Genomic DNA, 27,671 nt, shown 5'->3' on the forward strand with positions numbered 1-27,671 from the left:
ATTAAACAAAATAGTTCTTATACCAAATCAATTAAACTTTAAGCATGTGGAAAATTTGTGGAGACCTACGAGTGTTTGCCTCTCTCAGGGTTAGTTTCAAAGTGCAGGGAGACAGACTGGATTTTGTGTAATTTCCAGTAATGTAGTACCTGATGAGAACCCACGTACCTTTAGTGTTGCAATAATATAAAAAGCCTCAGGAGCACCCCAGCCAACACAAGTCCTCAGAGACAGTCAAACAAATGGTGTCTGGGGCTGCAGAAACCTGCAAAGAGAGGATCCAGGGTAAACAGGACTTCCAAGCTGACCATTGCTCTTTTGCTTTCTTGGCAGTTTCATGCTCTCTGTAGCATCAGGCAAAGGTAGGTACATACTTTTGATTACTAGAGCTTTCTTTTATCTAATTATGATCCTCAGAAAGTAAGGCTTTAAGAACAAACATTTATTTTCAAAACAAAAAAAATTTTATTTAATGTGAACAAGGATGAAAAATGACTTCCAGAGTCCTTGGACAACTTTACCTTTACTAACATTTTCTTTGGCTCTAAAGATTTATGTTTCCTTTTGATTTTAAAATAAATTGAAATATTTTCACAGGCCTCTAAAATTATTGTGGTCCCTAGGCACTGCATCTATTATGCTTCATGCATAAGTCAGCTGTGATTGAATCAGAGTTTGAATTATTTAGGCTCTATCTCTGTTCCTCTAAGGAAGTTGTGATATTTGGATTGGTATAAACATTTGGTTGCTAAAAATAAAATCTTGTTTTATAACACACTTATTTACATGTCTGAATATAAGTTGAATTTTATAGACCAATGTATGGGACTTCCCTATAGCTCAGATGGTAAAGAATCTGCCTGCAATGCAGAAGATCTGGGTTCAGTTCCTGGGTCAGGAAGATCCTCTGCAGAAAGGAATGGCAACCCACTCCAGTATTCTTGCCTGGAGAAGCCCATGGACAGAGCAGCCTGGTGGGCTACAGTGCAGAGCATCGCAAAGAGTTGGACACAACTGAGCGACTAACATTACTACTGTCACTATATATAAATACATATGTACCCAAGCCCAGTTACAATTTGTATTATATTCCTTGGGATCCACAGTTGATAAATATTGTTCATTAACATTGAGCTAGGTAACCCATATGTTTTAATTATCATTCTGTTGATGAAAATTCAGACAATAATCATTTCCTATCTGTTTTGAAGACCCCATGAGGGATCCTAGACCCTTCTGAGAATCTGTTCTACAGCAAGTAACATCTTGTTTTTAACATGTGGTTTCTGCACTTGAATTTTTTCTTTCATCTTTAGTTAGCATTAAATAATTTTTTAAAAACACATCTCTGTGAAATAGACATAAGTTTCTATTCTTTCTAAAGATGGTTTATTTGTTGATGTTATTATAGCTGACCTCTTGGAAATATCACTATGGTTTCACAAAGGATTCTGCAAAATCACGTGGAAAGAAAAGTGTCATATGGAGGTTCAACATTAATTTTAAAAACTATAAATATTAGTCTTCACATAGAAAGTTACTCAAAGCAGTCAGCAAAAACATTTTCAGTTCAGTGCAGCTGCTCAGTCATGTCTGACTCTTTGTGATCCCATGAACTCCAGCACTCCAGGCCTCCCTGAAAGAAAGCAAATGGAAGTCGAAGTAAAAGTGAAGTTGCTCAGTCGTGTCCGACTCTTTGAGACCCCATGGACTGTAGCCTACCAGACTTCTCCATCCATGGGGTTTTCCAGGCAAGAATACTGGAGTGGGTTGCCATTTCCTTCTCCAGGGATCGAACCCAGGTCTCCCGCATTGTAGACAGACATTTTACCCTCTGAGCCACCAATGGAAGTCAAAGGATAGCCAAAAAGTAGTCTTATTTGCAGCAATCTTCTTCTTAAAATTAAGACTTTTGTGTGTGTGTGTGTGATCCTTAACTCATCATGTTAGAGTTTAAAGAGATGCAGCAGAGTTGTTCCTTTTAATGAAACCAGTGCCTTTTCCTTTATTATTTTCACTGCTTCCATTGTGCCAAGTCTGAGTGCACTGCTTCAGTGCCAGTGGATGATAACATGTTCCATTCCTTTCCATTCAAAATGTGTCAAATAATGAAGAATGGTTCAGAATATATTACACTGTAAAAGTTTAGAAATCATGTAATTGCTTTTAAAAGTGCTGAGTTATTTTGCATCTGCCAATGAAGAGTAACAGGGTTCTGGGTGTTCAGTGGTAAACAAAAATAAGAAATATCTTTGTCTTTATGAAACTTAATGTGGTGCAGATGTCTATTTGGTTTTGGCTCATGTTCCCTAGCTTCCAAATCCTAGAGCAGTAATTCCATTTACTTGATATAAACAGATTCCGAATCACCGCCTGGGGAGCTGGCTAACTTTCATCCTTTAAAGTAATTGGAGAAGCAGGACAGAGTTTCTGAAATAATAAGTTTAAATTGGGAATGATTATGGCTTCCCTGGTTACTCAGCAGTAAAGAATCCGCCTGCAATGCAGGAGAATTGCTAAAGACACAGGTTCAATCCTTGAGTTGGGAAGATCCTCTGGAGAAGGAAATGGCAACTCACTCCAGTATTCTTGCCTGGAAGTCCCCATGGACAGAGGAGCCTGGCAGGCTACAGTCCATGGGGTCACAAAGAGTGGGACATGAACGACTGAACAACAGCAGTGATTAAAGCAACTCTTGGTTCATCCTAGTTAACTTTAGCAACCTGCCTCCAGATTACCCAGGAATTCCCTTTATTGTGACTTCTGGGTCCAATGGCCTTTGGCAACATAAGTGAAGTGCTGCCGTGGCTACTGGAAAATTGTGAAGAAATCCTGTTGGGGCCATTTCAGTTAACCACTGAACTCAAAGGACCATGATTTCAATGCCAAAGAATACCTAAAAACAGGTAAATAAAGCATCTCCCCGGAAAAGGCGATGGCACCCCACTCCAGTACTCTTGCTTGGAAAATCCCATGGACAGAGGAACCTGGTAGGCTGCAGTCCATGGGGTCGTGAAGAGTCGGACACGTGAGGGACTTCACTTTCACTTTTCACTTTCATGCATTGGAGAAGGAAATGGCAACCCACTCCAGTGTTCTTGCCTGGAGAATCCCAGGGACAGTGGGGGGCCTTGTGGGCTGCCATCTCTGGGGTCGCACAGAGTCAGATACGACTGAAGCGACTTAGCAGCAGCAGCAGCAAAGCATCTCCCATTTTTTTTTTTTTTTTTAGCTCATTCACAAAAAGACCTCTCCTGAGACTTTAGAAAAAGTGGGTGCAGGCAGCAGTTATACAGATAGTTTTGAGAAGAGTTGGTTTGATTTTTTGCAATTAAAATTTTCATTTATCATGGAACTACTAGGGAAAACTCAGAAAACTCAGCTCCTCAATTACCTGATGGAGTATTACTAACTCCAACCCGCCACCTTTTCTGTTGCTGCTGCTTAAATGATTACTTTTTCATTTGTTTGCCTCTTTAGTGAAAGAAAAAAACAGCAAAAGCAATTTCACTTTTTTAATTACTGAAAATGTAGAGTAAAACAGTAAACTTAATACTATTAATTTCTCAAAAAAAAAAAAAAAAAGGCACAATGAAAAAGTTTCTTTGCTCTTACCTAATTCAATGCTGAGTGCCAAAGAATTGATGCTTTTGAACTGTGGTGTTGGAGAAGACTCTTGAGAGTCCCTTGGACTGCAAGGAGATCCAATCAGTGCATTCTAAAGGAGATCACTCCTGGGTGTTCTTTGGAAGGAATGATGCTAAAGCTGAAACTCCAGTACTTTGGCCACCTCATGTGAAAAGTTGACTCATTGGAAAAGACTCTGATGCTGGGAGGGATTGGGGGCAGGAGGAGAAGGGGATGACAGAGGATGAGATAGCTGGATGGCATCATCAGCTCGATGGACATGAGTTTGAGTGAACTCCGGGAGTTGGTGATGGACAGGGAGGCCTGGTGTGCTGCAATTCATGGGGTCACAAAGAGTCGGACATGACTGAGCGACTGAACTGAACTGAGTTCAATGTTATCAACAGCTGTGAAGGATGAGAAAAATAAATGATAAAAAAGGATAATTTTTCCATTATTTCCAAAAAACTTCTCAGTAGATGTGCTAACTTCAACTAAATAAAATCAGAGTTCTAGCCAGATTGGCACCCATACCACCCTATCCTTACTACTCACTGTATTTAGTCTTTCAGGGCTCGCTGGCCATCAATCCACTACACCAGCAGAACGGAAGACTGGAAATACTGGGAAATTAATAGCCCTGGAAGCAACCTTTAATGACTCACCAGTTCAGTTCAGTTCAGTTGCTCAGTCATGTCGGACTCTTTGTGATCCATGAACTGTAGCACGCCAGGCCTCCCTGTCCATCACCAACTCCCAGAGTCCACCCAAACCCATATCCATTGTGTCAGTGATGCCATCCAACCATCTCATTCTCTGTTGTCCCCTTCACCTCCTGCCCTCAATCTTTCCCAGCATCAGGGTCTTTTCAAGTGAGTCAGCTCTCCACATCAGGTGGCCAAAGTATTGGAGTTTCAGCTTCAACATCAGTCCCTCCAATGAACACCCAGGACTGATCTCCTTTAGGATAGACTGGTTGGATCTCCTTGCAGTCCAAGGGACTCTCAAGAGTCTTCTCCAACACCACAGTTCAAAAGCATCAATTCTTCAGCACTCAGCTTTCTTCACAGTCCAACTCTCACATCCATACATGGCTACTGGAAAAATCATATCCTTGACTAGATGAACCTTTGTTGGCAAAGCAATGTCTCTGCTTTTGAATATGCTATCTAGGTTGGTCATAACTTTCCTTCCAAGGAGAAAGTGTCTTTTCATTCATGGCTGCAATCACCATTTGCAGTGATTTTGGAGCCCAGAAAAATAAAGTCAGCAACTGTTTCCCCATCTATTTGACATGAAGTGATGGGACCAAATTCCATGATCTTAGTTTTCTGAATGTTGAGCTTTAAGCCAACTTTTTAACTCTCCTCTTTCACTTTCATCAAGAGGCTCTTTAGTTCTTCTTCACTTTCTGCCATAAGGGTGGTGTCATCTGCATATCTGAGTTGATATGTAGATTGATATTTCTCCCAGCAATCTTGATTACAGCTTGTGCTTCCTCCAGCCCAGTGTTTCTCATGATATACTCTGCATGTAAGTTAAATGAGCAGGGTGATAATATACAGCCTTGATGTACTCTTTTTCCTATTTGGAACCAGTCTGTTGTTCCATGTCCAGTTCTAACTGTTGCTTCCTGACCTACAAACAGGTTTCTCAAGAGGCAGGTCAGGTGGTGTGGTAATGACTCACCAGATCAGATCAGGTCAGATCAGTCCCTCAGTCGTGTCCGACCCTTTGCGACCCCATGAATCGCAGCATGCCAGGCCTCCCTGTCCATCACCAACTCCTGGAGTTCACTCAGACTCATGTCCATCGAGTCAGTGATGCCATCCAGCCATCTCATCCTCTGTCGTCCCCTTCTCCTCCTGCCCCCAATCCATCCCAGCATCAGAGTCTTTTCCAATGAGTCAACTCTTCGCATGAGGTGGCCAAAGTACTGGAGTTTCAGCTTCAGCATCATTCCTTCCAAAGAAATCCCAGGGCTGATCTCTTTCAGAATGGACTGGTTGGATCTCCTTGCAGTCCAAGAGACTCTCAAGAGTCTTCTCCAACACCACAGTTCAAAAGCATCAATTATTTGGCGCTCAGCCTTCTTAACAGTCCAACTCTCACATCCATACATGACCACAGGAAAAACCATAGCCTTGACCAGACAGACCTTTGTTGGTCATAACTTTCCTTTTAAGGAGTAAGCGTCTTTTAATTTCATGGCTGCAGTCACCATCTGCAGTGATTTTGGAGCCCAGAAAAATAAAGTCTGACACTGTTTCCCCATCTATTTCCCATGAAGTGGTGGGACCGGATGCCATGATCTTCGTTTTCTGAATGTTGAGCTTTAAGCCCACTTTTTCACTCTCCACTTTCACTTTCATCAAGAGGCTTTTGAGTTCCTCTTCACTTTCTGCCATCAGGGTGGTGTCATCTGCATATCTGAGGTTATTGATATTTCTCCCGGCAATCTTGATTCCAGCTTGTGTTTCTTCCAGTCCAGCGTTTCTCATCATGTACTCTGCATATAAGTTAAATAAACAGGGTGACAGTATACAGCCTTGACGAACTCCTTTTCCTATTTGGAACCAGTCTGTTGTTCCATGTCAAGTTCTAACTGTTGCTCCTGACCTGCATACAAATTTCTCAAGAGGCAGATCAGGTGGTCTGGTATTCCCATCTCTTGAAGAATTTTCCACAGTTTATTGTGATCCACACAGTCAAAGGCTTTGGCATAGTCAAGAAAGCAGAAATAGATGTTTTTCTGGAACTCTCTTGCTTTTTCAATGATCCAGAAGATGTTGGCAATTTGATCTCTGGTTCCTCTGCCTTTTCTAAAACCAGCTTGAACATCAGGAAGTTCACAGTTCACATATTGCTGAAGCCTGGCTTGGAGAATTTTGAGCATTACTTTACTAGCGTGTGAGATGAGTGCAATTGTGAGGTAGTTTGAGCATTCTTTGGCATTGTCTTTCTTTGGGATTGGAATGAAAACTGACCTTTTCCAGTTCTGTGGCCACTGCTGAGTTTCCCAAATTTGCTGGCATATTGACTCACCAGAGTAGCATGTAAATAGCTCAACTCCCTTGCCCCTCAGGTGGATAACTCCAAAGCATGTTTTACATGGTTTCCAGGAAAGCTCTGGGCTTCCCAGGTGGCTCAGTGGAAAAGAATCTGCCTGCCAGTGCAGGAGACTCAGGTTCAATTTCTTGGTTGAGAAGATCCCCTTGAGGAGGGCATGGCAACCTACTTCTTGCCCAGAAAATCCCTTGGACAGAAGAGTCTGGTGGGCTGCAGTTCATGGGGTCGCAAAGAGTTGGACTGAAGTGATTTAGCACACACACAGGTAGTGAAGCTCCAATTAACCCATAACTATAAATTACACCTCATTGATTACCTTTTTTTAAATTCACTATTGTCTCCACTTCACCCACTTTGTTCCCTGGAATCACTTCCAAAATAAACTACTGAAACTTGAATTCACAACTGAGTGATAGCTTTTGGGACAACCAGTCCGAGACAGTAGCTTTGGATACTATGCAAGGCTGGAAACTAACCATTGTGTTCAGTTTCTTCTCAATTTCTAAAGTGGGTAAAATTATGCCATTTCCTATCACCAAGAGAATTTAAGGACATGTCAAATCCCTATAACTTTTAAAATAGTCAAATAAAATAATATTTTCAAATGTAATCTAGTTCAAATATAATAAAACATATGTACATAGATAGATTAACTAAATGTTAACACAAGTATAAGGTAAAAATATTAAGAGAATAATATAATGGCCTGTGCGTGCTAAGTCACTTCAGTCATGTCTGACTCTGTGAGACCCCGTGGACTATAGCCTGCCAGGCTCCTCTCTCCATGAGATTCTCCAGACAAGAACACTGGAATGCATTGCCATTGCCTTCCCCAGAGGATATTTCCAATGCAGGGATTGAACTCTGGCATTTGATGTTGCCACTCTCATCTTTTCTGCTGGCAGCACCCTGCTTATATTGCTTTCATGTTTACTCATTATTCTTGAACCATGAGACTTGTGTTAGAGCAAAATTGCTATAATTTCATTATATTGAACAACAAAATAGCAAGGATTTACCTGACATTATATTCAGTGTCATTGTTTATTGGTCAGAATGATTTACTTTGTACCATAGGTTGTCATTGTACAGGAGACTGGGATCAAGACCTTCCCCAAGAAAAAGAAATGCAAAAAAGCAAAATAGGTGCCTGAGGAGGCCTTACAAATAGCTGTGAGAAGAAGAGAAGTGAAAAGCAAAGGAGAAAAGGAAAGATATACCCATTTGAAGGCAGAGTTCCAAAGAATAGCAAGGAGAGATAAGAAAGCCTTCCGCAGTGATCAATGCAAAGAAATAGAGGAAAACAATAGAATGGGAAAGACTAGAGATCTCTTCAAGAAAATTAGAGATACCAAGGGAACATTTCATGCAAAGATGGGCCCAATAAAGGACAGAAATGGTATGGACCTAACAGAAGCAGAAGATATTAAGAAGAGGTGGCTCAGTGGCAAAGAATCTGCCTGTCAGTGCCGGAGACTCAGATTCAATTCCTTGGTTGAGAAGATCCCCCTGAGGAGGGCATGGCAACCCACTTCTTGCCTGGAAAATAGACAAACTATATAAAAAAGATCTTCATGACCCAGACAAACTGTATAAAAAAGATCTTCATGACCCAGATAAGCACAATGGTGTGATCACTCATCTAGAGCCAGACATCCTGGAATGTGAAGTCAAGTGGGCCTTAGGAAGCATCACTACGAACAAAGCTAGTGGAGGTGATGGAATTCCAGTTGAGCTATTTCAAATCCTAAAAGATGATGCTGTGAAAGTGCTGGACTCAATACGCCAGCAAATTTGAAAAATTAAGCAGTGGCCACAGGACTGGAAAAGGTCAGTTTTCATTCCAATCCCAAAGCAATGCCAAAGAATGCTTAAACTACCACACAATTGCACTCATCTCATACTCTGGTAAAGTAATGCTCAGAATTCTCCAAGCCAGGCTTCAGCAATACCACAAACCATTAACCGTGAACTTCCAGATGCTCAAGCTGGATTTAGAAAAGGCAGAGGAACCAGAGATCAAATTGCCAACATCTGCTGGATCATCGAAAAAGCAAGAGAGTTCCAGAAAAACATCTATTTCTGCTTTCTTGACTATGCCAAAGCCTTTGACTGTGTGGATCACAATAAACTGTGGAAAATTCTGAAAGAGATGGGAATACTAGACCACCTGACCTGCCTCTTGAGAAACTTGTATGCAGGTCAGGAAGCAACAGTTAGAACTTGACATGGAACAACAGACTGGTTCCAAATCGGGAAAGGAGTACTTCAAAGGAATACTTCAAGGCTGTATATTGTCACCCTGATTATTTAACTTATATGTAGAGTGCATCATGAGAAATGCTGGACTGGAGGAAGCACAAATTAGAATTGAGATTGCCTGGAGAAATATTGATGACTTCAGATATGCGGATGACACCACTCTTATGGCAGAAAGTGAAGAACAACTAAAGAGCCTCTTGATGAAAGTTAAACATGTGACTTCTGCTAACAACCGGGCTTCAAACAAATGGCTTCTTCTTCCTTAGGTCCAGTTTCTCTTAATTTTGAATCTACAGTGCATCCAAAGCTAGCCATACTGTCCAATTGGAGTGATTATTAGCATTAGGAGAGGGTCTGATTATTATCCATTTTCTCCCAGATAAAAGACTGTCTTGACAAGTGAGTTGGCAGTAGACAATAAGAGGAATATCTATTTTAATAATTGCTTTCAGAAGCCAAAATGCTTTTCTTCATAAACGCTTTCCATATCCTGACGAGAAATGAACTTTTTTCAAGGGTTATAAGAGTGAATAAAGCCATACTGTGAGGAAATAAGGCACGCAACTATGGTCTTGAAACATAAATCTATAGACTTCTGTTTCCATCAAATGGAATAGGTAGCTAGATTGACTCCTAAAGATAATTTTCAAAGCTGTATTAAATATTATTTTAAACCACCTTTGAATCTGTCAATAAACTGCTAAAAACATAAGGCAAACAAGCAAGAGAATGAGTAGAAGAAATTGGAATGCTCTTTGTGTGTTATGTACTTTTGTCTAATTATCATTGTTCTATATCTTGTCTGCATATGTGCAATCCTCATAATAACTCAAAATAGGAAGTGTCATTTTAAAATTTCACAGGTGAGGAAACCAAGGCACAGAGAAGTTAAATGATATGCTTGTGGTTACATATCTAGGAGGCTCAAGGCTGGATAAAAATTTAGGTATTCTTATATGTCTACAGACTTACAGGCACATAAGAGTTGATGAGAGTAGTCTGGTGAAATAGTTAGGAGAAAGATTGAAAACTCTGAATAAAGGTGGAGCAGATTGAAAATTATTCCTATTAAGACCTAGTGAAGTCAGAGACAATTTAAGTGCATCTGAAATGTGGAACATGAATTTAAAACATGATAAAAATTTCATTTTTCCACAATGAGTTTTCAGCTTATTCAATTAATTAAAGCAAGAAGAAAAAGACCATCTATTACAAAATGTGGGAGAATAAATTTAAGTGAGAAGATGCTAATGCTTTCTGCCTAACAGAAATGCAAATTAGACCACAATTGGGTACTAAGAAACAATATATCAAACAACTCTGAGCATTAGTATCTGGAAAAAGGTGAACACATACATTGCCCAAAGAGAAATGTAAATTCATATAACCACTTTGCAGATGATTAAGTAGCTTTCTAAATTACTTTCTACCAGCAACAGATCATCTGGATACATAGACAAGATATATTTGACAGAGAATGAGGAGGGGTCCTGGGCTTCATGGGAACTGTCTAAGGTGGTAAGAAGTTGACATCTATGAATGCTTACTTTCAAAGTACTTTTAAAAAGATTGTATTATCCTGAATCTAGAAGCTAGAATTTGCAACTGTGTGATAATGTACATGTTATAACTTTTGAGGTCCCCAAAACAAGGTGTATTATTGACAAGATAAAATTCCTTGAATAGTCTATAGAATTAAAGAAAGAGATCTGGTGACTCTGGTCATACAGATCTAAAATTTATATTTGGCAAAACTAATACAGTTATGTAAAGTCTAAAAATAAAATAAAATTAAAAAAAAAGAAAAAAAATAAATAAATGGAAGAGATAAAAAAAATAATAAAATTTATAGTAGAAGAAGGTACATTGACAAGACTATTTTTACTCTCTTTAAAGTACAGGTATATTAGTGCCATAGCATGCTAATGAAAACTATCTCAATAGAAGGGAGAGATGGGGGAAAAATAGAGCATACTCCTTTTCTCTCCTGGCTGTCATAGAAAACCTCATGATTTGGATCTAAAAAGCTTTTATTTAGGAGAAGCTCAAGTAATCAGCAAATAGAAGGATATACTAGAGGGGAAGATTTGTGCTGGGGTTTAGGTATACTCTGTAGATGAAAAGTATAATGGATATATGAAAGGGAAGCAAGTAATGGTGATGTTGAGTAACTGAAGTCTATTAAACAATTTTGGATAATTATTTTTGGTAGAGACCAATGGTCTAAGAACCTCTATTAAAGAAAAGTTGACCAACACAATTACTTTGAAATCTCATCATATATACATTTCGAGTTATCATAGTAAAGAAGAGTCCCAGGAAAAACTTGACTGACAGTGGATTTCTGTACTTTTATTGGTCAACAAAGGTTGGTTGTTAAGTATTTGTTTGCCAAACCCTGTTATGAACTGTTTAGCTTGTTGTGAAGCCCTGGTTTCATAGTGAGATTGTGAGATGGTAAGACTAGGTACCAAAACCTATTGAAAGGAAGAAAAAACCCACATTTTCCTCTTCAAAAAGATTTTCTTTCTTTTTTTAAAATATAAATTTGTTTATTTTAATTGGAGGCTAATTACTTTACAATATTGTATTGGTTTTGCCATACATCAACATGAATCCACCATGGGTGTACATGTGCTCCCCATCCTGAACCCCACTCCCACCTCCCTCCCCGTACCATCCCTCTGGGTCATCCCAGTGCACCAGCCCCAAGAATCCAGTATCCTGCATCGAACCTGGACTGGCAATTCGTTTCATATATGATATTATACATGTTTCAATGCCATTCTCCCAAATCATCCCACCCTCTTCTTCTCCCACAGAGTCCAAAAGACTGTTCTATACATCTGTGTCTCCTTTGCTGTCTTGCATACAGGGTTATCATTACCATCTTTCTAAATTCCATATATATGCATTAGTATACTGTATTGGTGTTTTTCTTTCAGGCTTACTTCACTCTGTATAATAGGCTCCAGTTTCATCCACCTCATTAGAACTGATTCAAATGTATTTTTAATGAACTTTAATAGATGCTTCTGGGCTGATCTGAGGACTCCCAATAGGGTTTAGTACCTAAGAAGATGATCTGTGTTGAAACTCACCCGGAAGAGCTAATGTAACTCTGGCAATGGGTGGTAGCAGAAGAAGCAGGTACCTCTCTTTTCAGATGCAGCACCAGAAACAAACACTTTCATTAGAGCAATCATTGTTTTAGGAGTTCAGGGGATCAGTGATGCAATCTGTGGTGTTCCTATCCAGTGAGGAATAGTTATGTGGCCTTTGCCAGCTTCATTCTATTGTGAAATTCAGTTGACATTTTTTCCCAGCTATGAGTCCTCTGGGCCAGACTTTCTGGCACCTGAGGAAATTCTTTGAGATAACCAATTTCCATCTCTCTTTGCAACTTTAATGAAGCATACTTTTCCTACAAAAACTGTACATATTTAAAATGAACAACTTTATGGTCTTTGGTATACATATATGGTTATAAAATCCTCACCAGATTGTTCCATCATCAAAAACATTCATCTTAGTAATTAAACCCTCAAAAGTTTCCTCATTCCTCATATGTCCCTCTAACCCTACCTCTCAAGTTCTGAGGAAAACACTAGTCTGCTCAGAGACTCCTAAGGAGAGTGGTCCTATGGATTAAGGTGAAGCTGCAAGATCTAGCTCATAAGTCATGCTGTATCACTTGTGTCACATCCTATTTGTCAAGGAAATCACTGATGTCAACTCAGATTCAGAGGAGGGTATTAGATTCTGCCTCTCAATGGAAGAAGTAGCAAAAACATTCTTAGCCACCTTTAAATTACTGCAACAGGACTGAAAACCACTACAAGAGGCTAACCTATCGTAGTGTTACCAAAGCACATTGGTACTTTGGTACAGTCACCAAAGTACAAAGTTTTGATGTGACATCAACTTTGAGTAAACTCTAAAATCCCAAATAGGATGCTCAGGACTGAAAACTTTGAGTCAAAAACTTTGTTAGATACCTGCAACGTTGTTTTGGCCTCTCAATAAAAATAATTACCTTTCACTGTCTTCTTAAAACTTCCCAGAAGAAAGTCTTCCAATTTTTATCCACTTCTTATGCAGGCTAGAGAAAGGAAAAACATAATCTTCAAGGTGCATGGAAAACATTCACAGACCCCATTTTAAAGAGATGTGATCATTGCAGATACTCTACATTATGTGGTTTCTGCCATCTTTCAGTCTCACAATTTCATATTGCAAACCTGTTTAGGATATTACCAAGAAAGAAGAACTACACTTCAAAACATCCTGAAAAGATTTAGATCATTAGAGAAAGTGTGATCATGGATTGACTTTTCAGGAAGCAGATATTTATGAAAAAGTTCTCGATGTCTATTGAACAACAAAGTGCGTGTAGTTAACACTACTGCACTGTACACTCAAGCGTGGTTGAGGGAGTGAAACTGATGTCATGTGCTTTTTATCACAATTTAAAAAAAACAGATAGCAAATTCCAAGATGATTTTGGAGTCTAAGGCATACATTAAGGAGTCTAAGACATACATCAAAACCTAAGAAAAAAGGGGGAAGGAGCAGAATTGGACAGAAGAAAACAGTTGAATTGTTCTGCAAGCCCTACATAGACTTGTGCTGCTGCTGCTAAGTCGCTTCAGTCGTGTCCGACTCTGTGCGACCCCATAGACGGCAGCCCACCAGGCTCCCCCATCCCTGGGATTCTCCAGGCAAGAACACTGGAGTGGGTTGCCATTTCCTTCTCCAATGAAGAAAAGTGAAAAGTGAAAGTGAAGTCGCTTAGTCGTGTCTGACTCTTAGCGATCCCACGGACTGCAGCCCACCAGGCTCCTCCGTGCGTGGGATTTTCCAAGCAAGAGTACTGGAGTGGGGTGCCATCGCCTTCTCCGACATAGACTTGGCCCAGAGCAAATAATGTCACCCCACCTGGAGCAAAATAATGTCATCCCACCCCAGAGCATATAATGTCACCCTACCTAGAGATGAGATGACCCACCTTTTGTACTCTCACTGAGCCACTGAATGCAGGCTGACCCAGGAAGGCCATGATCTTGGTCAAAGCAGCTCCCTGCCCCCAGACAGCAAAGTTCTTCCATGAAGTGGGGATCGGGTTATGGAACCCCATGTCTATGCCAACAATGGAGATAGGAAATTCAAACAACATAGGGAGAAAGTAGTGTTTCTTTTTATCACAATTAAAAAAAGCAGGAGGCAAATTCCAAGATGAAACAACATAGGGAGAAAGTAGTGTTTCTACTTTTGAGGATGTTGTCTGTGATCCCTGAAGGAAAAATATAGGATGCATAATTCAGTGAAAATTCCAGCACACTGTAAATAGAATTCAAGAGTATTTAGCACTAATTTTAGCTTGAAAAATATGTGCTCCTTAGTTTCACACACACACATACACACACACAAATTATCTTTTAACATGACTGAAAGATCAAAAATAGATTATAGGGGAATAAGTACCAGGCATGTCATTATTTATGCTTTGTAATTTCTATACTGTTGAGTTTGTTCATAATATTATCAGTTTTTTGGTTTTCTTCCAGGATTATTGCCTTTTTATGTTATTTTGTGCATTTATAAATACAGAGTCTCTAATCCAAAATATCCTAATAACATACAATTTGAAGCTTTAAAATGTTCCTAAACGGTGATTTACTTCATATCATTTTTCACTTTCACATAGAACAGCTTTTTTTTTCATATCTTCAGCCAGAATATTTTGAGGCTTCTTAAGACCTCACTTGCTCTCTGCAGGAACTTAGACAAATTATTTATTCCTTCTAAACCTTGGCTGCCTCATTTGTAAAGTGGCTATATGATGGCATTTACTTCACAGGATTCTTGTGAGCATAAAATGATTTACTATGTTAATATATATATGTTTGTGGCAGTGGCTGGGACATAAAAACAAGTCAACTTAGTCTAACACTGGTAATCATTCTTTCATTAGTAAAAATCAGCCATTACCATATGGAACACCTTTGCAAAATATATTTGTTGAAAGGTAACAATTTAGTAACTGAAATAAAATTTCTGACCCTAGGGGTCAGCCTCCAGGACTTTTCTAAATCCGTCACAAGGTGGCCCCAAATCCATATCCCTTCAGGGCTCTGTAGTCATAGAAAATGAATCAAACAGTAAGAATTTACTACAGCAAAAATTTATGATAATAATAATAATTGAAAGTGTAGGTGGTTTCCTTAATAATCAATTGCCCACTGGTTGGAAGAAGATAGAAAAGCAAGCCTCATATGTTTGAAATGGTCAAGAAGGCTGTTAAATGTGTCTATATATTTTTCTTCAAGGCTAGTCTCAATAAAAGTGGTTAATGAATTATACTTGACATTGAACACTTCAAATAGTGCATGGCCTAGCCTGCTTGGATGAGAAAATCTCTAATCTTTACTTTTTTCCTCTTCTATAAGTTGGTTAGTTAGCAATTGTTTATTTTTTGGTTTTTATCAAAAATACTTGCAAAGCCATTTCAGAACCCTTTCCTCTTTATTTTCTTCTACCTGAAACAGAGAGAAAAGCTATAAATTATAAATAATGTAAGATCCTGTCAGGAAAAGCACAGATTAAAGGTTTTATAAGATCATGACTAATTCATTATTTCTTTCTCTTATTTCCTTAAGGTCTTAAGATGGAGCCTCAAAGACTTCCTCAAGACAGTGAAAAATGCTTTCCAGGCTAGACAATGTAATTCTAGGAGAAATGCTTGGCAATTGATTGCAACTGGTAGATATTTGAATAAATTGTAAAATAATTAATACAGTGACCATTTAAGAACGACTTTGGGCTCCCATGGTGGCTCAGACAGTAAAGCGTCTGCCTGCAATGAGGGAGACCTAGGCTTGATCCCTGGAGAAGGAAATGGCAACCCACTCCAGTACTCTTGCCTGGAAAATTCCATGTATGGAGGAGCCTGGTAGGTTACAGTCCATGGGATCACAGAGAGTCAGACATGACTAAGCAACTTCACTGATTCACTGGTTACTGTGGTATAGAGGTTAAAAATATCCATCACCCTCAAAAGTTATAGATAAGAGTCAGAAGTTTGGTATTCCAGTTTAATTCAATAGTGGCATAGCTTGAATAAGTCACTTCAAGATAATCAAACTTTCTTCATAGAGGTTTTTATGAGATTTGAAGTAGGTCACATGTGCTTGTAAAGTGCTGAACATTTTGCCTAGAATATGAAAGAAAAAGTGAAAATGTTTAGTCAGTCAATCATGTCCAACTCTTTGTGATCCCATGAACTGTGGCCCACCTGGCTCCTCTGTCCATGGAATTCTCCAGGCAAGAATACTGGAATGGGTTGCCATTTCCTTCTTCAGGGGATCTTCCTGACCCAGGGATTGAAACCGGGTCTCCTGCACTGCAGGCAGATTCTCTACTGTCTGAGCCACCAGGAAAGCTCTGCCTGGAACATGGTTAGGACATAATAGTACATCACTGCTTTCACTCGTGATACCATGGGATAATGTAAAGAATTAATTTAATCTTCAATGGAAAGATCCAAACACATCTCCGATGGTATTTCTCAACTGATTCTGAATTCAGCTTCAAAACCCAGCTCTAAATGGTGCGCCATCTTCCATGTTTCTTGGTTTGGTTTTGCAGAGCAAGAAGGGGCCAGCAGTGTAGATAGCCCAGCATTGCTAGGGATTGTGCAGCCCGGAATTTAGCAAAGTGGTCTGAGTATACACTTTAGATAAAAATATAGAAAACTATATTTTCTTGAGTGAGCTTATAGACTTTTCAGAATAATCGAGAAAGACTTGATGTGCATGCTCTACTACATATTTGATTTTTGTCTCAGGAAAATAAGCAGAAATAAGATTAAACTGTTGAACTTACTAATCTACAGAAGTTTTTTTCCTTTATCCTGTAAGAAAGTAATTTAGACAGTCTAGTTGTAGTGTAGATAAATAACAATTAATAATTAAATGTGACTCACCGTATGCCCAGGATTTCCAACTAAATGTTTTATGTGAATTGTTAAAATTATATTCTTAATTGCTTTATGGCTAGTGCTTGCAGGCAGTCATCAAGACAAAGACATTAAACAGCATTTGCAATACTATCTGGAGGACACATGTTTCATAGTCTCTCTACACTTTAGAGAAAGCTGTTCTGTTAAAACATGGTCACTTTCATCAAAAATGTACTTGTACACCTAAAGCATTTCAAGATGAACTCAAATGCAATATTCATACATAATCTTTTGAAACTTACCAAAACTAAAGTGTACCTTCAAAGACCAATTTTAAAATTGGAACAAAGATTAGCATAAATGGTTATATATGTTGCACACATATACCAGGCATTCTGTTGCATATTTCATCTAATTGAAATGATAATTTTATAAGTATTATTCTGATTTAACATATAAGGTAACCAAGAGCTTGATATACTAGATCAGTAGTTTCCAAAATGTTGACTATATGCTATTTTATTATGCAACAATTGATAAATTAAAAGAAATATTTACAAAAGATGAAAAATATAAAGCATTTGGAAAGCATAACAAAAACACTCATGAATGCACACTGTGAGCAGCAAAACTAGAACCTTGTCACTAATATTAAATCTATGTGCTTCTTCACTGATCTGTCCCTCTGTTTCCCATCAAAGTCAATTATAATCCTAAACTTTGATTCATTCTTACAGCTAAAAGAGTAACTACTTTCTGAAACTAGTCTAGACATTAATTTATTTATAGATTCTTTTGGTTTGCATAAAACTGCAGCAATGTTCAGGCAGTTATAAGTTTATTGTAAACATGGTAACCATAATTTTCAAATTTTGTACTTTCTACTTAGGATTCATCTGTTGGTTTTGTGGTTTCAATTTAGTACTTACACATGCTTTCTGGACAATCACTTACTTTACAATGATTTGATCAGAAAACTCAATTTACCATTGTCCTTTAAAATAGCTTTCTTAAAATTGTTCAAAATTTGAGGCTGAACAAGAGTAGCATCAAATGCACATTTTCATAATTTCTTTTACTTGTTTATTATGTTGTCAAAGGGAATGTTGAGAACGAGGTAAACCAAAATAACTATTTTCTGTTGTTTATGTGCCAGAACCATCAGATTACAGAAATAGCTCAGCTTTTTCTTTGGTTACTCTCATAGTGTACCTTCTATTTGCCAGGCATTGGCTACAGGTAAGCATTTAATATTTCTGTCTGAATTGTTAATAATATTGATAAGATGGACCTTCCTTCCTTCCTCTGATCAAATATTTATTAAGAATCTACCAAGTGGTGAAAGCTATACTGAAATCTGGAGATTCAAATATGAAAGGATATGATCCAGGATGGAAGAAACTACACAATACTAAGAAGATATGAATATGTTTATTTTTAAATTCATTTAATAAATCCTTTACAAAAACCAATGGAATCTGGAATATAATGGAGTCCTAAAGAAATGTATTCAGGCACTATGGGTGTCTGGAATTCTGGATTGTGACCTTTGGGGATAGGCAGCTGCTGCTTTGAGCAAGTGTCAGCGGAAGGGAGGATGGTGGACACCTCCTCTGTCCCATGTCATCACCAGCAATACTCACACACTGAATTATAAGGGGGTAGTTGCAGAGCACTTTATGAAGGCTTGAGAGCAACCAAAGGGAAAGTATGAGGTAAGCCTGAAATAGCCTCTCAAACTAGATAGTAAGGAGATGTTCAGAAGCTGAGAGGCATATGTCACAAGAATCATTTCTTCATGTACTGTATGATAATTATAAAGGATCAATATTTTAGGATTTGAATCCTAATATTTTTAATATATGGTAATTAAATATGGAGAGGGGGATGTGTTCAAACATTCATGTGTGTGTTTGAGTACATAGTAATATACAGAGTTTTTCTTTTTTACAGCTTTTTAAATTAACCTTTTTCTCTCATTTTCTAGGCGGGGACCAGACTCTACTGGGAAAACTGGGATGAGCTGATGGGAGGAATTTTGTCATCTTTGTGCTAACCTAGACACATCACTGTGAGTTCATCAGGGAAAATTGCAAAGTCATGATTGTTAAGCAGTTTTTCTTTTTGGTACCATCCCACCTTCATTCCCAAGCTTCTTTGCTTCTCCCTTGTTCTTGCATCTTGGCACCTACAGCTTTATCAATGCTCTCTGGCAAACCAGAGCCTGCTCTCCAGAGCCTCCTGTTTCTCTTTCCAAATAAAAATTATCTCCACTCCTCCCCCATATCCACCCCTTCTTCAGTGTTGCAGATAAAATAGTTATTAATCTGGTTATGGTGCTTGATGATAAGATAAATGAGCGGGCTGTAGCTTTTATCAATGAACATTAAAGAGAATTTGCAGAACTATAAGCCATCTCTATTACAAAAATGTGCTCAATCATTAAGTCATGTCTGACTTTTGTGAACCCATGGACTGTACCCACCAGGCTCCTCTGTCCATGTGATTCTCCAGGCAAAAATACTGGAGTGGGTTGCCATTTCCTCCTCCAGCGGATCTTCCCACCCACTCCTCCCCCAGCCGCCAGGGATGGAACCCATGTCTCCCCCCGCTCCACACATACACTCCCATGCTGAAAGTAAAATGAAAGAAAGGAGCTTTTCCATCACATACAATTCCTTGCTTCCACTCTTCTCCTTTCTGCAACCTATATTTTCACGCACAGAGTTTTAGTGTGGGAGAGGTTTGTGTGTATGTTCTAACAGAGTACTCTTAAATGCCAAGCTCCACTTCCCAGAAGTGTCCTGTAGATTGATGCATTGTTTTATGCAAAGGAATGAAACCTTGCTATTAGAAGGGAATATGATATTAATTTGACCAGGATGAGGTTTAGAAAATAATGTAAAGAACTAATATGTTATTCAGTATTTTAAATGTTTTTGTTTCTCTCAGTTATAAATAATCACCCTGCATCAGAATTCAACTACTAAACAGAAGGATGAAACATCACTCTTACTTCTTTTGTAGTCAAAGCATATTTCCAACCACATCAAAATAAAACAACTTACAGAAATACTTTCTATTTTAAACACAGGACGGTGCAGTGGAATTAGCTTAATTCTAATTTAAGCTTCTGAAAGGCTCCTAGAACTAACTCTGTCACTCTTAGTCTGGCATACAGTTGGGTGGCTCCATTACAGACGGAAAAACTGCCCAGAGAGGGTAGGAGGTTACTCAACATATTAAGTAGAATCATAAAAAGGAACCAAGGGTCTCTGACTCACAGTCCAGTGTTTTCTAAAGGCAGACCGTACTTAGATCTTTAGATTCATTGCCAACAAACACAACTAACCATAGGGACTGAGATCAGGCCACTTGGGAAAAGTATACAAGAGCTGTAACCTCTTAAGCAAGCGTAAAGCATATCCCAGAAATATGGTGACTCACTTTGTTTGGCTTCCCAGGTGGCTCAGTGGTAAACAATCTGCCTACCAATGCAGAAGATGCAGGAGAATCTGCCCGCCAATGCAGGAGATACAGGAGATGTGGGTTTGATCCCCGTATCAAGAAGATCCCCTGGAGTAAGAAATGGCAACCCACTCCTGTATTTTTGCCTGGGAAATCCCATGGACAGGGGGGACTGGTGGGCTATAGTCCATGGGTCACAAAAGAGTCAGACACTATTAAGTGACTGAGCCCGCACACACACAGATCTGTTCATTGCAACGTGACACTAAGGGGAGGTGAGGGGCAGAGCATCAGGGGTTGCATTATCACCATCCTGCAACCAAACTAGGATGCAGGGTGTTGATGGTTGTGTCCAAAAAGAGAAAACAACATAAGACCAAAGGAATGCAAACCAAGGAACTTTAATGTGGACAACTGAGCTATGGAAAGATAAATAGTTTTACAATCTATGGAACTCCCAGAGTGTTTCTTTTCTTTATGTGTTTTTTAAAACTTTTTATTTAATATTGGAATATAGTCAATTTGCAAAGTTGTGATAGTTTCAAGTGCAGAGAAGAGCAGCTGAACTGTACATGTATTCATTCTGCCCCAAACTCTTTTCCCATCCAGCCTGCCACATAATACTGGGCAGAGTTCCATGTGCTATACAGTAGGTCCTTGTTGGTTATCCATTGTAAGTATAACAGTGTATACATGTGGATGAAAGAGATGTATTTTTGTAGACAAAATAATTAAAAAAAATTTTTTTTTCTCTCTTTTTAAAAGAATTGCCTTAGTTTTCACTTTCCTAAGATCAGAATCTAAACAAGGCTTTGAGTCCTGGTAGTTCATCTGTGGAGAGATGCAGGACACCAGAGAAAAGAAACAGAGAAATGGAACAGGGAAGTGTGTAAAGTCAGTGTAAGCAAGCATCCCTCATTGAGTTGCTGCTGTGGACAACAGGATCTCCATTTCCCTGGAGTTTCCAGGAAGCAGACAATGTTGGGGGATTAATATTCTCCTTTAGAGGTCTGGAGTCTGGAGTAGATAACCGTCAGTTCTCCTCATCCAGCCAGTGGTTGAGGATGGCTCCCAGGGGCACAGGGGCATTATCCTGCCTTCCTCCCCCCACTCCCCAGCCCCCAGCTCCGGGCCAGCTGTTCTTGCACACTAGTCAGGCACACTCCTACTACCTTAGTGAAAGCTGTGAAAGTGGAATGCAGAGAGATGCCAGCTCTTGATGTGGAAGTTCCCAGTGCAAGGTGCTGCTGAGATTATTGTCCGGCGCTCTTCCCCACTGTAGTAACCAAAATCAGAGGAACACCGAGGGGTATGTGACCTAGAAAACAATAGAGGTATATGCCTCCCAGCTCTCACCTAAGATGTTTTCTTCCTTTGGAGGGTAGTTGGAATAATAGGGTTGTAAACAAGATCAGGAGAATGGGACAGAGACTGACTTGATCTCAAAGAAGCATCTAGCAATTTGAACTAAATTATTTTTGATTGGCTATTCTGTATTATTTTGAGTTGCTATTCTCTGTTTTATCAGAACATTAGCAAATTTTCACTATGAATAAGTCAAAGCTCATTATCGTAATTCTCTCTGAACATTTTTTACTTTGAAACTTTCTACTGCCAATAGCCAGATCCAAAGCATTGACTATTAAAATAGTTCTATAGGTCATCAGGGCTTCCCTGATAGCTCAGTTGGTAAAGAATCCACTTACAATGCAGGAAACCTCAGTTCGATTCTTGGGTCAGGAAGATATGCTGGATAAGGGACAGTATTCTTGGGTTTCCCTTATGGCTCAGCTGGTAAAGAAGTCACCTGCAATGTGGGAGACCTAGGTTCCATCCCTGGGTTGGGAAGATCCCCTGGAGAAGGGAAAGGCTACCTACTCCAGTATTCTGCCTGGAGAATTCCATGGACTCTGTAGTCCATGGGTTACAAAGCACTGGACACGACTGAAAGACTTTCACTTACTTACTGACTTTATAGGTCATCATGGTTGCCCAACAGAAAGAACTTCCAGGTGATTCTGCACATTTCATCATCAAATTCAAAATAGGGGCAACTCCTAGAGATGCATTCGAGGAGCATCTACAGGGACTTCAACTGTGGTATAATTTTATTTCCTAAAGCAGAACAACTATTTACTAGATTATTTTTACATCATTCTTAACTTCCAAAATATTTTATAATAATTTTTAAGCTACTCAGTTGAAAAGAAAGAAAGGATTATACACTTCTTTATGATTATTTACCTGTCAAGACAGAGAATGTTTTATTAGCTCTACAGCCACTGACACGACTTAGCAGCAGCAGCAGCACCTATAAATGATAATCACTAAAACAATAGAATAGATTATGCAGAGATTTCATGCAAGTTCTTTTGTTCATTTACTTAACAGGAAAGAATAATTACATGATCGAGAGGCAATGATGAATATTCTTCCAAAAGAAGTTTTTGCAGAATATATGACCTCTCTTTAAACGTCTGCCTGGCTGAGACCCTACACCATGCTTTTCTTCACAAAGTAGATGTACATATCTCTCCTTCCAGGGTAGGTCATCAACCTACCTTTGGCTTTCCCTTGGTATTTTCCTTTTTCCTTCTTATTTACTAATCAGTTCAATTCAGTTGCTCAGTCATGTCTGACACTTTGTGACCCCACGGACTGCAGCACATCAGGCTTCCCTGTCCATCACTATTTACTAATAGTCAAAGCGTTTTTTTCTTTTTAACATATGTTAAAATTTATTTTATTTTTGGCTGTGCTGGGTCTTCAGTGGTGTGTGGGCTTTGCTCTAGTTGCAGTGAGCAGGGGTTCCTCTTGGTTGCAGTGCATTGGCTCTTCAATGGATGGCTTCTCTTGTTTCCAAGCATCGGCTGTAGGTGCGTGGGCTTCAGTAGTTGAGGCGCACGGACCCAATTGCTCTGCAGCATGTGGAATCCTCCCAGACCAGGGATCGAACCTGCGTCCCCTCCATTGGCAGGTGGGTTCTTATCCACTGTACCACCTGGGCATTCTGAACTTGTATTTTTAGATTGCCAGGAGATGGGTGCTTATATTCAATATGATATTGTCTTTGTTAATATACTCATAACCTTACCAGTCAACTTGACTTGCCTCCAGTTATGCCCTATAAATCATAATCTTTTGCTCATATGTTCAGCACTGTCCAATTTCTGAGCATTCACTAATTCACTAATCTCTGAGAATTCACTTTAGAAGGTGGAACTGATGCTCTAGAATTTGCAGTACTACTGCCTACATAGCTTCTTTTGAAATTTTCAGGAGGGTGATGCATTAATTTTGAAGCATTCTAACATGACATAGATATTTTATATCATAGATATAAATAGATATATAAATAAATATCATAGATATTTTGTACCCTCTCACTCACTGTGTCCTCAACATTTCTATTATAGTGTTGGAATCAATATTTGACTAACATTTACTTCAAAGTTATGTGAGACTCTTGAAACAACTCTGCAGGAAGAAAGAGATAAAAACATTAACAGGGCCCGCAAATAGCAATCAATATTGCTCTTTTTAAAAAATTGCATGCTTATTTCCAAGGAGATGGCAACCATTAGTATAGGTAGTTGCATCTTTAAATAAGTATCATCTTGTATTACTGGTGAGTAAAATTTAAAAGGATATTATGGGCTTTTCAAACTTCTCCATGTCCCTATTGGAATATAAAAACACATTCCTGAACAACATAGGATTTCTATAAGCTGATGAAAAGATTACTTAGGAGGTGAAATACTCTAGACCACAAACCACTTATATATGACTGTGTTAAAATTATGTAAATGTCCTATTTTAAAAGCACTCATATCATCAAGAAAATAAACTTATTGTGCAAGTCATTTAATCCCTGACTCTTCCCTGAAATGTCTGCAGGCAATTCATTGAATTCAATTTCATGAAATACTGTTCTGAAGGAGATTTGTAGATTTCAAACAGATTTATTATAATGACTGTAAACATTCTTTTGGATTCATTTTCTTTGCTGTCCTCATGCAGAAAAGAATTATATATCAATATAAGGACTTTTTGCTAGTGTGCATTCCACTGATTGCTTGCAGTTCTCTGATGAGCAAATCCCAGTGTATCTGACCCCAGCCATGTTTGTGGCCACTTAACCAGACTCTGTAGATTGCAACCTGGTCCCTGGTTATTTCTATGGTCTAAAGACTGGTCCAACCAACCACACCTGGTTCCATTAATTATGTGGACACAGGCCTTGAGCAAAGAGTATTACCAGATGAAATGAATGGACTATATTGTGGTTGACTTGGTGGGCCCAGCAGAAGGTGATGAAAACACTGAATTGGCAACAGATCTCCAAAAGCAGCAATATACAGCACTCCACCCTGGATAACATCTCTGTTGAGCTGTTACTCAATACAAACTGGTGAATGATCTTGACAATTACCATAAAACTCTGATCTTTAAATGTGCAAATAAGTATTGTGAATGACAAAGATGCAATTAGTCCATTCTTTTGTGAAAGTGAAAGTTGTTCAGTTGTGTCTGACTCTTTGCAACTGTATAGTCCATGGAATTCTCTAAGCCAGAATACTGGAGTGGGTAGCCTTTCCTTTCTCCAGGGGTTCTTCCCAACCCAGGGATGGAACCCAGGTCTCCCACATTGCAGGCAGATTCTTTACTAGCTGAGCCAGGAGTGAAGCCCAAGAATACTGGAGTGGGTAGCCTTTCCTGTCTCCAGCGTATCTTCCTGACCCTGGCTTATAGAAATCCTACCAGGGTCTCCTGCATTGCAGGAGGATTCTTTACCAACTGAGCTATCAGGGAAGCCCATTCATTCCTTTGGAGCTCCTAAAATCTTAAATGAAATTAATTTCTGTGCTGAACACAGTACTTAGTGCTTAGTTCCCAATCTCAGAGGCAAATAGCTTAACCTTAGAATATTATAAACCAGGAAAAAACTGGGAATACAAAGATCTACTTTTTGTCATTGAAGAGTTCATAACCTAGAACAAGATAGATACTTTATAATATAGATGTTAATAGAGTTGCAAGGAGCTTCAGAGTGCATATCATGCTCACTATCTAAAAACAGAGAAAAATTAATATTATATAAATTAATATTGGGTAAATTGATAATATTATCCAACTCTAAAGGCTGTTATGAGGACTAACTGCAGAGGACTGATAGGAAGACTGTTCAAAATAATTCTTGGCACATGTTATATGCTAGCAATTATTTGCACTTGTTATCATTATGGAAATTCCACACTTCCTTGTGTTTAGTCCCTGTATGGTAGCAGCTATCATTCAATGGATGCCTACTACATACCATATATCTTATTCCAAATAATAATTGTTAATCCTTTTAATAACTCTCTGAAGTATCTGTTATAGATCCTGATTTTTAAATGGAAAATTCAACATTCTGAAATTAAATAATTTCCCCAATTTTAGCTGCAGTAAATCTGGATTGAAAATTCAGCCTCTACTTTTCTACTAAACTACACAGTTTCGTGGATAGAGATCACTAATGGAGAATTGGGATTAAACTGCTTAGTTCTCCAGCAGTTCTGTTCTCTGAGGGATTGGCTTTCTTTAAACATTATTTATTTACTGTATTTGTTTTTGGCCATGCTGGGTCTTTGTTGCTGCATACCAGCTTTCTCTAGTTGCATTGAGCAGGGGCAGCCCTTTGTTGTGGAGCGCGGGCTTCTCATTGCTGTGTTTTCTCTCGTTGTGGAGCATAGGGAAGCTCTGGGTGTATGGGCTTCAGTAACTGCAGCACGCAGGCTCGGCACTTGCAGCTTGTGGGCTGAGTTACTCTGCAGCACGTGGGATCTCCCTGGACTAGGGATCAAAACCGTGTCCACTGCACTAGCAGATGGATTCTTAACCACTGAACCACTGGGAAGTTTGGGATTATCTCTTTCAATCCACCCTTTGTTCCTTTTTGAAGCAAAGACAGACACTTGAGAGAGCGAACTATTATAACGTATAGGGAACTGGCAAATATATACAAACTAAACTCAGTACATTTTTCTAACACTTTCTCTCTTTTTACAGGTGGCCTGTAAAGAAGATGGAGTCTGTAATCCTCCATGAGTGGGAAAAAAGCATTTGAACATTACACTTCCACATCCAACGGTTTGTAGGAAAATCTATATTTCTAGGTGTATCATGTCATGTTCATAAGACAGGATTAATAATCTCAGTTCATCCCAAAGCACTGAGCAATCAGGAGAGAACTGGATAAACATGATCCACGAGGAACAGAGCTGAATGAAGCCGTAGGGAAGAGGCATGCTTTGCTTAGGCAGGACTTGCACTGATGACCTGACCAGCCTACTCTTTGTCTGTTTCCTTGCTATGTCCTTCTCAAAGTAAACTAAGTAAGCAAAATAAGCTGTGATTAAACTGGGTTTTTAATAATACTCAACTGTCTTTTAGAATGGGCAGCTGTGTTTATTTTCAAGTTTTAAAACTTAGATATGTATGTGTGTGCATGTGCATATGCACATTTTCCTGTTTTTAAAGGTAATAAATGGTTAAAATTTATTAAAATGGTAACTGTGTGTCAGGACTGTCTATTGCTTTACATTATTTCATTTAATCTTTGCAACAGTTCTATTAGTTAAGTATTATTATTCCATTTTCACAGATGAGAAAACTGAGGCCCAAAATAACAAGGCCTGGTAGTGTGTATGAGATCATAAAGCTAGTAAAAATTACAAGCTAGACAGCCAAATGCAGACCTTGAGTTTTTGTGTGTGATGTTAGACCACTTTCTGTGTTCCTTAGAATATTTGAAAAATAATTGAGAAATAAATGTCACATAATTGCATTGCTAAGATATATGCCAAAGCCTTTGACTGTGTGGGTCACAATAAACTGTGGAAAATTCTGAAAGAGATGGGAATACCAGCCACCTGACCTGCCTCTTGAGAAACCTGTATGCAGGTCAGGTAGCAACAGTTAGAACTGGACATGGAACAACAGACTGGTTCCAAATAGGAAAAGGAGTATGTCAAGGCTGTATATTGTCACCCTGCTTATTTAACTTCTATGCAGAGTACATCATGAGAAACACTGGGCTGGAGGAAGCACAAGCTGGAATCAAGATTGTTGGGAGAAATATCAATAACCTCAGATATGCAGAAGACGCCGCCCTTATGGCAGAAAATGAAGAGGAACTAAAAAGCCTCTTGATGAAAGTGAAAGAGGAGAGTGAAAAAGTTGGCTTAAAACTCAACTTTCAGAAAACGAAGATCATGGCATCTGGTCCCATCACTTTATAGCA

The 27,671-nt window shown here is 38.9% G+C and overlaps 1 long non-coding RNA gene across 6 annotated transcripts; it reads left to right on the forward strand.

The window, feature by feature from the left end:
• Nucleotides 1-223: 223 nt before the first annotated feature.
• Nucleotides 224-27,472, forward strand: LOC102415563. Of its 6 annotated transcripts, none has more exons than XR_003110562.2 (5): nucleotides 224-362; nucleotides 10,392-10,476; nucleotides 15,618-18,989; nucleotides 22,778-23,363; nucleotides 26,438-26,941. It is a non-coding gene; the product is annotated as an uncharacterized LOC102415563 (long non-coding RNA). The 6 variants fall into 6 exon arrangements; XR_003110563.2 differs by having other exon boundaries at nucleotides 10,392-10,473; XR_003110561.2 differs by lacking the exon at nucleotides 10,392-10,476 and having other exon boundaries at nucleotides 226-362.
• Nucleotides 27,473-27,671: the final 199 nt, after the last annotated feature.

This window comes from Bubalus bubalis, chromosome 7, assembly GCF_019923935.1.
Source record: "Bubalus bubalis isolate 160015118507 breed Murrah chromosome 7, NDDB_SH_1, whole genome shotgun sequence".
In the NCBI taxonomy this organism is placed as follows: domain Eukaryota; kingdom Metazoa; phylum Chordata; class Mammalia; order Artiodactyla; family Bovidae; genus Bubalus; species Bubalus bubalis.